This window comes from Anser anser (genome assembly GCF_964211835.1).
Source record: "Anser anser genome assembly, chromosome: Z".
NCBI lineage: Eukaryota > Metazoa > Chordata > Aves > Anseriformes > Anatidae > Anser > Anser anser.
In genome coordinates, this window is record NC_139723.1 from 68,886,129 (window position 1) to 68,896,158 (window position 10,030).

The following is a 10,030-nucleotide window of genomic DNA, read 5'->3' on the forward strand; positions in this document are numbered from 1 at the left end:
ATCTAGTGAACAAAATGAGTGCTTTCAAATCAGCCTCATTGGCCTTCAGAGCTAACTTCAGCTTCATCTTAGCAAGTGTCTGTGTCTTCAGGTTCTCAAAAGCCAAATCACAGATGAAATTGTTTTAGATATAGCTGCCATGTTTGCTTTGTAAGTGCTGCAAGCCTATTGAAAGCTGATTAACTTAGCATGCCAGGAAGTACTGAAGAAAACAATTTACGCAGTAAACTTACAAATATGGCAAGTTTTATCACCCACAAAGTAAAAGCAGGACAGAAAGAGCAAATCAAGATGTACAGAATGTGGATGTACAGGAATAAAAACACTTAAGATGGACCCACTCTGGTTCTCATGAGTATCTAGCAAATTCCAGTTTAATAAATGTTTGGATAAAGTAAATTGTTAACATAATGCACAGAAGAATTAGGAAATATTTCTGCATGTTAATGAATGTATGGTCAATCACAATTAACTTGCTAACAGACCTAGCAGTAGTTCAGAAGCAAATTAACTGGATATGGCATGCCCTTAGCTGGTAGTAAACAAATTGGGAAATCAGAAACCAATGCTGGGAGAAAAACATAATAATGCACCTATAAACACCTTATTTATAAATACTGAAAATATATGCTAAAAATATGTTAAAAAAATCATGCAGCTGAACAAGCATAAAAGAAAGAAGCTCACAGATATCTACTGGTATTAGGTAAGGTGACCCTTGAGAAGGTGAGGTTCACATGACAACAAATGGCCTATTGACACTGGAATTTGTCTTTAGATATTGAGATCCTCAAGCTTAATGAATTCACGACAAAGGGAAAAGGTGAAGTTGGAAGGGTGAAAGATATACCTCCTGAGAGATAAGGTTATCTTGGCTTGGACTGTAAACCAAAGGCAAAGTAATTTTTATCAACCTGTTCTGGAAATTCACAAAGACTTTTCAGGATCTGCTTGTATTCCACACGTGACTCCAGTGATAACAGATAACAAGCCTTCAAGTGTATTGGTCTTTCCAGTAATCTTAACCTTGCTCAGCTGACTTAACCTGATTGAAAGACAAACCTGCATAACCCATCATCATGTATTCTTTTGTCACTGAACCTGAAGAAGGAGCACGTTTGAAATATGTTTAGTCAAAAGCCTGTGTAAATTGCAGTAGGTCACCCAAAAAGAAAACTACATGAGAAAATGCAGAAAAAAAATAGTGCTTGCTAACGGGTGCTACAGCTCACTTCTGAGGCCATGTTTTTTATATTTCAGATTTGATCTCCCACAGTGCTTTGAAATAAATGCTATGTCCTTTCTGATTTCAGGAGACCTGGATATCATTATAATTTGACAGCATCTTTGAAAAAATAATATTAAAATAAATAATTGATGATACCACACTGATGTCAGTTCTTAACAATGGAAATTCCCACAGAAGGTCATAGAATCCACGTCATAGTGCAAGAGTGTGTGGAGACTTTAAAACTGGGGCTGGTGCCCAGGGACCCTGTAGAATCACAAATGCTTTAGCGTTGACAGTTCATAAGGACCTGATTTCATTTTACTTTGCAGTCGTGTAAAAGAAGCACGTGTATTCTTTCCTGTTTCTCCAGCTCTAACTATTTCATGTATTTCTCACACAACCTAAATGTTAAGGGTGCCATTCATCTGATATGCTTTTGACATTTGCTTAAGGATGAAATGAGTTGTGAGCTAGTAGCATCTATTTTTCTCTTGACTTTATAAACAATAGCTCAGAAACTGGTAACTACAGTACAAATAAATATTTACTGCATAGTTTTGTTAGATAGATCCCATCTATGGATTTCTAAGTATAACTTGCTTTATTTGCAAGTACATACTTATCCTGAAATAAAGAGGATTACAAGCCTTGCAAAGCGATCTGTTTCTTCCAGGATCTCAGCCCAACACCAATGTCTTGTTCCAGGATAGAAACCCTGCCTCAGGAATTTCCCCTGGTCAGGAAAGATAATATAAAAGTGGCTTGTCCAGCTACCAAACATTTTCTTCTACAGGAAAGTAAAATGTCTTCTATTGAAGCAGTTACTGGATGTTATCTTGAACCATAATTAGTCACAGAAGTCATTAATTTACCCCAACAAGAATCTAAGAGAGAGAGTGAACTAGCTGAGCTCTACATTTTTATGTCTGCATAGTGACATACAGCACCAGTACTCACCAAGTTACTTCTGATGTGGCTGACATTCTACGGTCATTTCTGAAGTGAATAAAATAGAATCTCTGGAAGAAAACCACCTGACAATCCTCTCATAACTTTACTATGTTATATATGTGTACACTAGATACTACTTGATAGGTTAGTCTGTGCAGAATATTTTATTTGGAGCTATAATGTACAGAAGGAAAATATTTTTCTCATAAAGGATTTGTAAAAAGATCAAAAATAACAAACCTCATGGTCCAAAGAGGCATACCCTGAGCAGATCCTGAAACTTGTTATTTTAATGTTTCTTGATATTAAAGTATCACCCTGGCTATGTCAGATATTCTGTCATTTCACACTCCATGTCATGTCCTGGGAACCCTAAAACCAAGCTACGACTGCTTTCTGACAGAACTACAGTTCTTATGCCAAATTTCTTCTGAACATATTTCTTAATTTATCAATTAAAATTTGTTTGAGCTGTCTCCGTTAACCAAACACTTTGATCAGCTAGCAAGAGAGTGGACAACATGTACTGAAAGTTCAGCAGATGCCCAGCTAGCATTTCACAGTCTCCCAACCTTGTGGCCCTTTTCCTTTTTTTCCTCTTTGCTAATAAGTAATGTGGCTTTGTTTCAAAGGATTGCTGTCCTTTTGCTGATGTGCACAGGACACAGTCAAAACTGACTGCTGTGAGGTCCAGAGATGAAGGGTACATTTCATCCACAATCTGATGTGGGTCAAATCTGGGATGTTTAGGGTTACCTCAGGTGTTGATTTGGGGTAAAATGGCTTCAATGATGCTATGCTGGTTTGCAACAGCTGAGGACGTGCCCCACTCTGGAGAAGCTGTTTGATCAGGGGGAACAATGAATCCATATCCTCTTGAAATAAAATCAATCTGGCAATATTCACAAGTCAATAAACAAGGTCTATCAGGAGGACCAGACGAACATCTTCTCAGTTCCAACCACGAATATATATTTGCCCAACTGGAACTAGCAGTGGGAGATCCTGATTTAATAGAACTTTCCAATTACAACACAAGACCAGTACACTGATTTGATCTTTTTTTCTGTGACTACCTCAGAAAGCATCTGGGCTTTTATTCCTGTGAGCTGTAGAAACGTCAGTCATGTCCTCAGCAGTGGTTTAAAAGACGCAGCTGGACCAAGAGCCCCAAGGTAGATATTGAAAGATGTCTTAAAGAGGGCTGCACAGACAAGGTCTTTTCACAAAAATTAATGTAAGCATGACATTGTTTCATTTTGGACTCCCTTCATTTGGTAGTCCTTCAGTCTTTGATAGCTGCAGTAATGGAGAGAGGAGGGGAAAATAACTCCATGAAAATTCTTGTTGTTTTGAACAAGCCAGATAATGTATTTTTCCTGAGTTGTGAGCGTTCAGTGTCTCTTAAATCAGCATACAGAAAAAAATAACTCAATAGAGTCAGTGCTGACCCAGGGTGCTGGCAGTTCCTGTGCTGCAGCTCGTGTGTGGGTGAAGCACAGCACAAACACCACAGCCCTGCATCTGCTTTGAGCCGGACGGTGAGCATTCCTTCCTCTCCCTCCTCCACCCAACTAGCTGATAAAAGGCATGTATAAAAGCTGTGGCAGAGATAACAAGTACTGAGGGAGTTGTAGCAGGTGTTGAGCATTAAAGTACCATCTGGGGATGTCTAATTCCAGCCAAAACAGTCTCCTCCGCAACTGCTCAGAAGGGTGGGATGGGAGAGTTATTCAAAGCAGGCAGACAGCAAGGAAAGCAGAAGCTCTGGCTCAAGCCTGGAGATTGTTACAGTAGCCAGAAAGGTTCTAATAACGCTGTTAATTACTAGGAAGCATTAATGCAAGTGCCAGCTCACATTCTTTCTCTAATAACTTTTGCTGATGTATCATGACATCTTGAAATCGCCCTTCACGCTGAAGGTGTTAGCCAGATTCCAGACACACGGTGCAAACCACATCAGCGGGGCAGGAAAAGTACCGACCCTCCCTATTTGAGGTTAAATTAAGCTAGCTGATTCCTCACCTTCCTCAGACAAAAGCTGTGAGTAACCGAGGCCACCACCATGTGTTGAAACTCCAGCATCTCTCAAAGACTACAGCACGGGGCTCATTAGGTCATAATCAACCTTCTGAAAGGCTTCCAAGAAACACACGGAAGTCAGGCCAGGCTTCCCATCTGCAATTTTGTTTGTCAAGTGTCCCCCAAGCCTGGCGTTATTAACTTATCTGTTCTCTGTATCAGCTGCAACTTCGAAGGGAATTTAGGGATTCTCCACTGTAAAATACAGCGACTGCTAAATGTGTTTTGAGCAATGATTAACTGAAACACATTTTATGGCTGTTTATGCTATGATAGCTTGGCTAGGGAAAACACCTGTGAACCCCATTAATATATGAAAGCACTTGACCTTGGAACTACTCCTTTGCTGGAAAAATAAGGGGAAATCAACCATACATTTTAAGGTATCTCACATGTTTAAACTGAAACATAGTGAAGATGTCAAATCAGACTTTAAATAACTATGAGGTGATGAGGCTCACTCTTTTCCAAGTTATTTTTAGCAATGTTATGTAGTTTTTAGTAGGCGAATAGATGTGTGCAGACAGTGAAACAGTAAGCAACCACTTAACACTTGTAGCTCACAAAGTTGATAATAAGTATTATGACCACAAATGAAACACACAGATAGAGGCAAGAATGGTTAGCCTGTTTCAGAGGGTAGCTTGTGACTCATGCCACTGAGTCATATGGCAAAGGATTTAGCCAGCACAGAAGATGGGTGCCATGACCCCGGTGAATGCCATGCCTGACGGCACAGCTAGTCATTCATCTTGTTTCCTGCAGGCACCCAGAGCTGAGATGTCAAAAATAAAATAAGATACTCATTACATGTGTACCAGGAGTGAGATTAAAAAATATATTGTATACTTGCCTCAAATAAGCACACAACTCATGCTGATCTCAGTAGAAGAGAGAGCTCCAAGTACAAACGGTCAAAATTGCATCTTTCTCTTTCATGTTGGCTAGACACGTCTGAAGAGCAGAAGCAAATAAACAGTAAGCAGTAGGCAATGACTTTGGGCTTACCCATCTGGTTGAATCTGGGATAAATGCTTTGGGAGCTTCCACACTGACAGGAGATATCATCTCCTTCCCCGTAAAGACATGGCCTGCAAATGTTCATTTCTTAAACTGGCTGAGGTTATGTTTAATCATCAGTTCTTCTTTGTCCTCTTATGGATTTTACAGAATCAGTAAGTTTAGGTAAAACAAATAAAATTTTCTTTAATTATGTTCTCCTCACACACACTAGTTTTTATTTAATAAAAGAAAAAAAAATCAGTGTAAAGAGTATAGGGAAATTTTGTGTATAATTTCCTGCAATACACATTACTTTTGTTATTTGTAATAGCCATGTCTATAAAGCTGAGGGGGAAATAGTGCTATAGTATTATGAGCACAAAAACTTCAAGGCTATTGTATATTCTCGTTCTCATGTGGGTTGTATACTCAGGCCAGCAGCTAACAGTATGATTACATTGGTCATGTGGCAGCCAGAGGCCATATTTTTTCTTGGCAGCTTTTGTTATTAATTCTTATGATACTAGAAAAAGGTGGATGTGCTTTCTTGTAACTATGCAAGGATAAAACTCAAGTACTAAAAAATCTTTGTCTTCATATATTCTGAAACCATCACATGCTTTGCAAGATCCACATGCAGGCTGAAATTAGAGGCTTTGGATACAAATATCAGTATTACAAAAACAATACCCTGCTATTTCTAATTATGATGATTTTTATTATGGGTTTTTGTGATAGGAGCCAACTGCAAATGGAGTACTGTAAGGCTAAGTTCCGTGCAGACAAGGGCTCTTGGTCAGCTCCTGCTTTTTTAAGCATGGTCTGTCTATTTAACACAATAACCCCTCAGCTCCTTTTGCATCATATCTAAGAGTTTTGGAAATGTTCCCTGTGACTGATAAATACTTCTTTAAACTAGATCCAAATACCAGTACCTAGGCTTCAAAATATTGGCCCCTCTCCATAGAAGTATGTTTTATCACAGATTATAGATGTTAGAAAATAAATGATGGAGAAGATGTATGATATCATCTTGTCTCTCCCTATGAATGCAGGGTGGTTCTCCACAATATATGTCAGACAGCTTTGTTCTTTCTAGTTTAAACGACTCTCAGGCTTTCATCAGACTCTTACAGCTTAATTTTTCTTGCTACCATGACATCCATCCAGATATTCAGCCTACATTTTACTACACACAGTTTCATCCCAATATTTTGAATTGTTGTCCTTCCTCCTAAGTAATCAGGTAAGAAAAGAATCAGGATCTCTTTGTGTTAGCTATTAGTTAACTTACTTAGCTATTTTCTAGTAGTTTCTTTAAAATGATCTTTCTCATCACTTTTTTTTTCTTTTTTTTTTTTTTTTTGGCTTTACTCTCTGTTCACTTCGTTTCTTCAGATTCAATAGGTACAATTGGACTTCGTTGAACTTGGTGATCTTAGAGGTCTTCTCCAACCGAAATGATCCTGACTGGTTATCATTTCAGTATCAATTGAATAGATACAGCTACTCCTATAAAAGTATGTCTGTTGTCTTTCTTTCTTTCTTTCTTTCTTTCTTTCTGTGCCTTTTTAAATGATTGGTTTAAAAAGCACTTCCATGTAACAGTCACGTTTGCACTCTCACATATCCTGCAGCATCCTGCTTCTGACCTTGGTCTCACACAGTCCCTTGTTCTCCAAAGCATTTTGCTTCATGCACCAACATACCCTTCAGAAAAAGTCTAGTGGGTAGGCTACCCTAATTAACAGAAGTGTTATCTAACTAATCTCATTAGACACCATAATCCAGATTAAATTGTCCAGGAGACCAACATTTAATGGGATGAATAAAAACACGAATCCAAAGAAAATCTGGATTTTAAATTGTTCTCAATAAATCCAGTTTTTTACATTTGAAGGATCTTCACAAATAGCATTACATAAAAAGAAATAGGAGACTTCACAACAGACTCATAGGTAAACACAGCATCCTATATACCCTCAGTGGCATCTCAAATAAATGTATTATATATTAGACATATCTCATTTGTACATATGTATTAGGTTAGTCACTATATACGAGTGTAGATGTTTATGTGAATGTGGGTATATATATACATACACACAGATACGTATATATATATAACACATATGTTGTGTTATATTTTTGAGATGCTTAGCACCCAGGAGAGAAAAATACTGACTATAACATCACACTAGTTGCAACACTATCAGCTTTTGTGCAAGCAGAATTAAGGCTTGAGGAGTGCCGTATCCCATAAAACAACTGGTATGCCATATCCCTTCATCCCTTGCAGCTTTGGCTTTACTTGTCTTGGCATTGAGAACATATAGTTTCTACCACACGGTGGGTGGCCCAGTGACACCTGGGGGCATATTTGCTCCACCTCCGATAACAGCACTGTGAAACCCTGTCTTCCTTGCCCAAAGCAGAATGTGGCAGCAGATTGCACAAGAAAGGGCCTTACTGTAAACTTGAGTTTGCTGCTGTTTGCTAAGCAATTTTAAGTATGCTAAGCTTTCTAGCCTCTTTACAGTCTAAGAAAGAAGTTTATCTCCTCTCCTCTCTTGAGTACCCTCATACTAGAGGAAAGCAAACCTGCTCCAAGGCACTTGAGAAGCCTTTCTGGAATAATGACAGATACTAATGGCAGGTGTTTTGTACTATAACCTATGGCTGCTGTTTTTCATTTGCTTTACTAATTACTGGCCTAAATTCATCACTGTCAAAACCTGATTGATTCATCAGTAAACCTTCCTAGATAAATCTATTCCCATGTTTAAGCAGCTGCTGAACCTGCTCTGTCTCAGCTCTAAATTGACCCTGTGGCCACCTGAGAAAATGCTCACAGAAATATCTGTATCTCTTTCCCTCTTTTGCAGAAGAATTTATTTCAGGAAGCTCTTCTCATAACTTCTCTCAATTTATTCCATTGCATGGTTCTCAATTGTAAAAATTAGGCAGAGAAAAATAGTTTGTTTCTACTGAAAAAAAAAATCACCATCTTGCTGTTTTTCAGTGTTGCAGACTTCCACCAAACTCAAAGCATCTGTACTGGCTACCAGCTTAAGGAACATCTACGCAGAAGGAGCGTCACCCATAAAATGAGGAATACTGCAGAGAATAGCAATCACTGTTTCTGAAAGTACAAGATTTCTAGGTACAAAAATATTTAAACAAGTACTTTAGGATGGCATAGAAGCCAAAAGCTTTTGCAAGTCCAATAACCTGACAAACAGATGAGGAATAGATCCACTGATGACATTTACCCATGATCATGGAGGGACAACCTCCAGCACAGAAAGCCTTTGAAGCATGGATAGCCAGTAATAGGATATACCACAGAAAGGTTTTTCTATATACGATCAGTTTCTACACCTGCTGCTCGCTGTTGCTGGAGAAACAACCCCAGAGGTGACAGCCTACTGGTCTCACAGATACCATAGGTCCTGTAGTCTCAGTATCTTTGAAGATAGCCATCATGCAATGTGGATGGGCCCTCAGGAAGCCCTTGCTCAGACAAGCCATCTTTCCAGACAAGTGCACAGACTTTTAGTAGCTTCAGCAATTGGGCTGTGTGTCTATGTTCACTGTCTTCATTTTAGACAACAGTTCCTGGCTGGATGGAGCTGTGTGGGTGAAGAGATTTCACAAGCCCCACCTGGGCTGAGTTACAAATCTGCCATGGATTAACCAGAGCTCGCTGCAGCCACGGGGTGGCTTGGAGAGACTGCACAGCTGCTCCCCGTGCATGTGACATGCAGCATGTGCCACATCCGAGGGGAAGGCCAGCCTCCTGTCCTCTCCCCACCATCCGCCAGTAAATCTCCTCCTGGATTAAGCAAGTTCAGTATAAGGTTGTCTGTTATCTGGCTTTATTTCATACAGATCTCCTTTGATTCTGTGTCTGAGCCCACCGCAATATTATTTTTGGTGAACCATAATCTGCTCCAGCTCCCAGTTAAAAGTTGGTAAGGATCCTATTGTATGTTTGTATAGATATATGTTGTGTGCCCATGTGTGTGTGATTTTCCAAAGGTAATTAGGCAAATGACTGTTAACTATTTGTTGTTCACTTTGAGTGGTCATCTAAGGGCCTGATGTATAACAAAATTAACTTGCTAAAATGCTTCATTGATGTGTAAAGCCACAGGCTTGCTTGCATAAATTCCTGCAAAGTCAGAGTTATCATAGAAGATTTATGTATACTTTTCACTTTTGGAAAAAAAAATATGAGAAAATAAAATTAAAAAAAAAAGTAGATGACAGATGATATTTTAGAACGGCAGAACAATAAAGACCAGCTGAAATTTCTCATCCATCCATATTGAGACTCATGACATTTTCATGACTTACAGACGTGACAATTTCATATTCATGTACTGTCAAACCAGTTGTGGATTGTAAACAACCTCACAAGTCGCAGCCAACACTGAAACAGAAACAAAATTTACAAAGGTCTTTCTTTACTATTCAGCCAACTTCAATGCTAACCGATGCGAAGTAAGCATGTTATTTTCTCTGTTTAAAAATATCCGTGCCTATTCCATAAGACTCTCTATTTCTAATAGCGAAGGTGCTTGCTATGTTTACAGCCACACAGCCCTAACCCTTCCTGATAATAACTCACAGCTTGAGACTTATGGACTCCAGTTAGGAAAGGCTGCTGCCTGTAAGCACTTCCCTTTAGCCATTGCCCTTCTGCTGCTGGGCGCTGCAGTGCCACCCCAAAACCGACTGTGTGAGAGAGGGTTGCCAGAG

The 10,030-nt window shown here is 39.1% G+C and overlaps 1 long non-coding RNA gene across 1 annotated transcript in view; it reads right to left on the reverse strand.

The window, feature by feature from the left end:
* Nucleotides 1-1,684: 1,684 nt before the first annotated feature.
* Nucleotides 1,685-10,030, reverse strand: part of LOC310889337 — a 15,818-nt gene continuing 7,472 nt past the window's right edge. Inside the window, exon 2 of the long non-coding RNA XR_014576529.1 lies at nucleotides 1,685-5,218. This is a non-coding gene — a long non-coding RNA (uncharacterized lncRNA). The remainder of the gene's footprint in view (nucleotides 5,219-10,030) is intronic.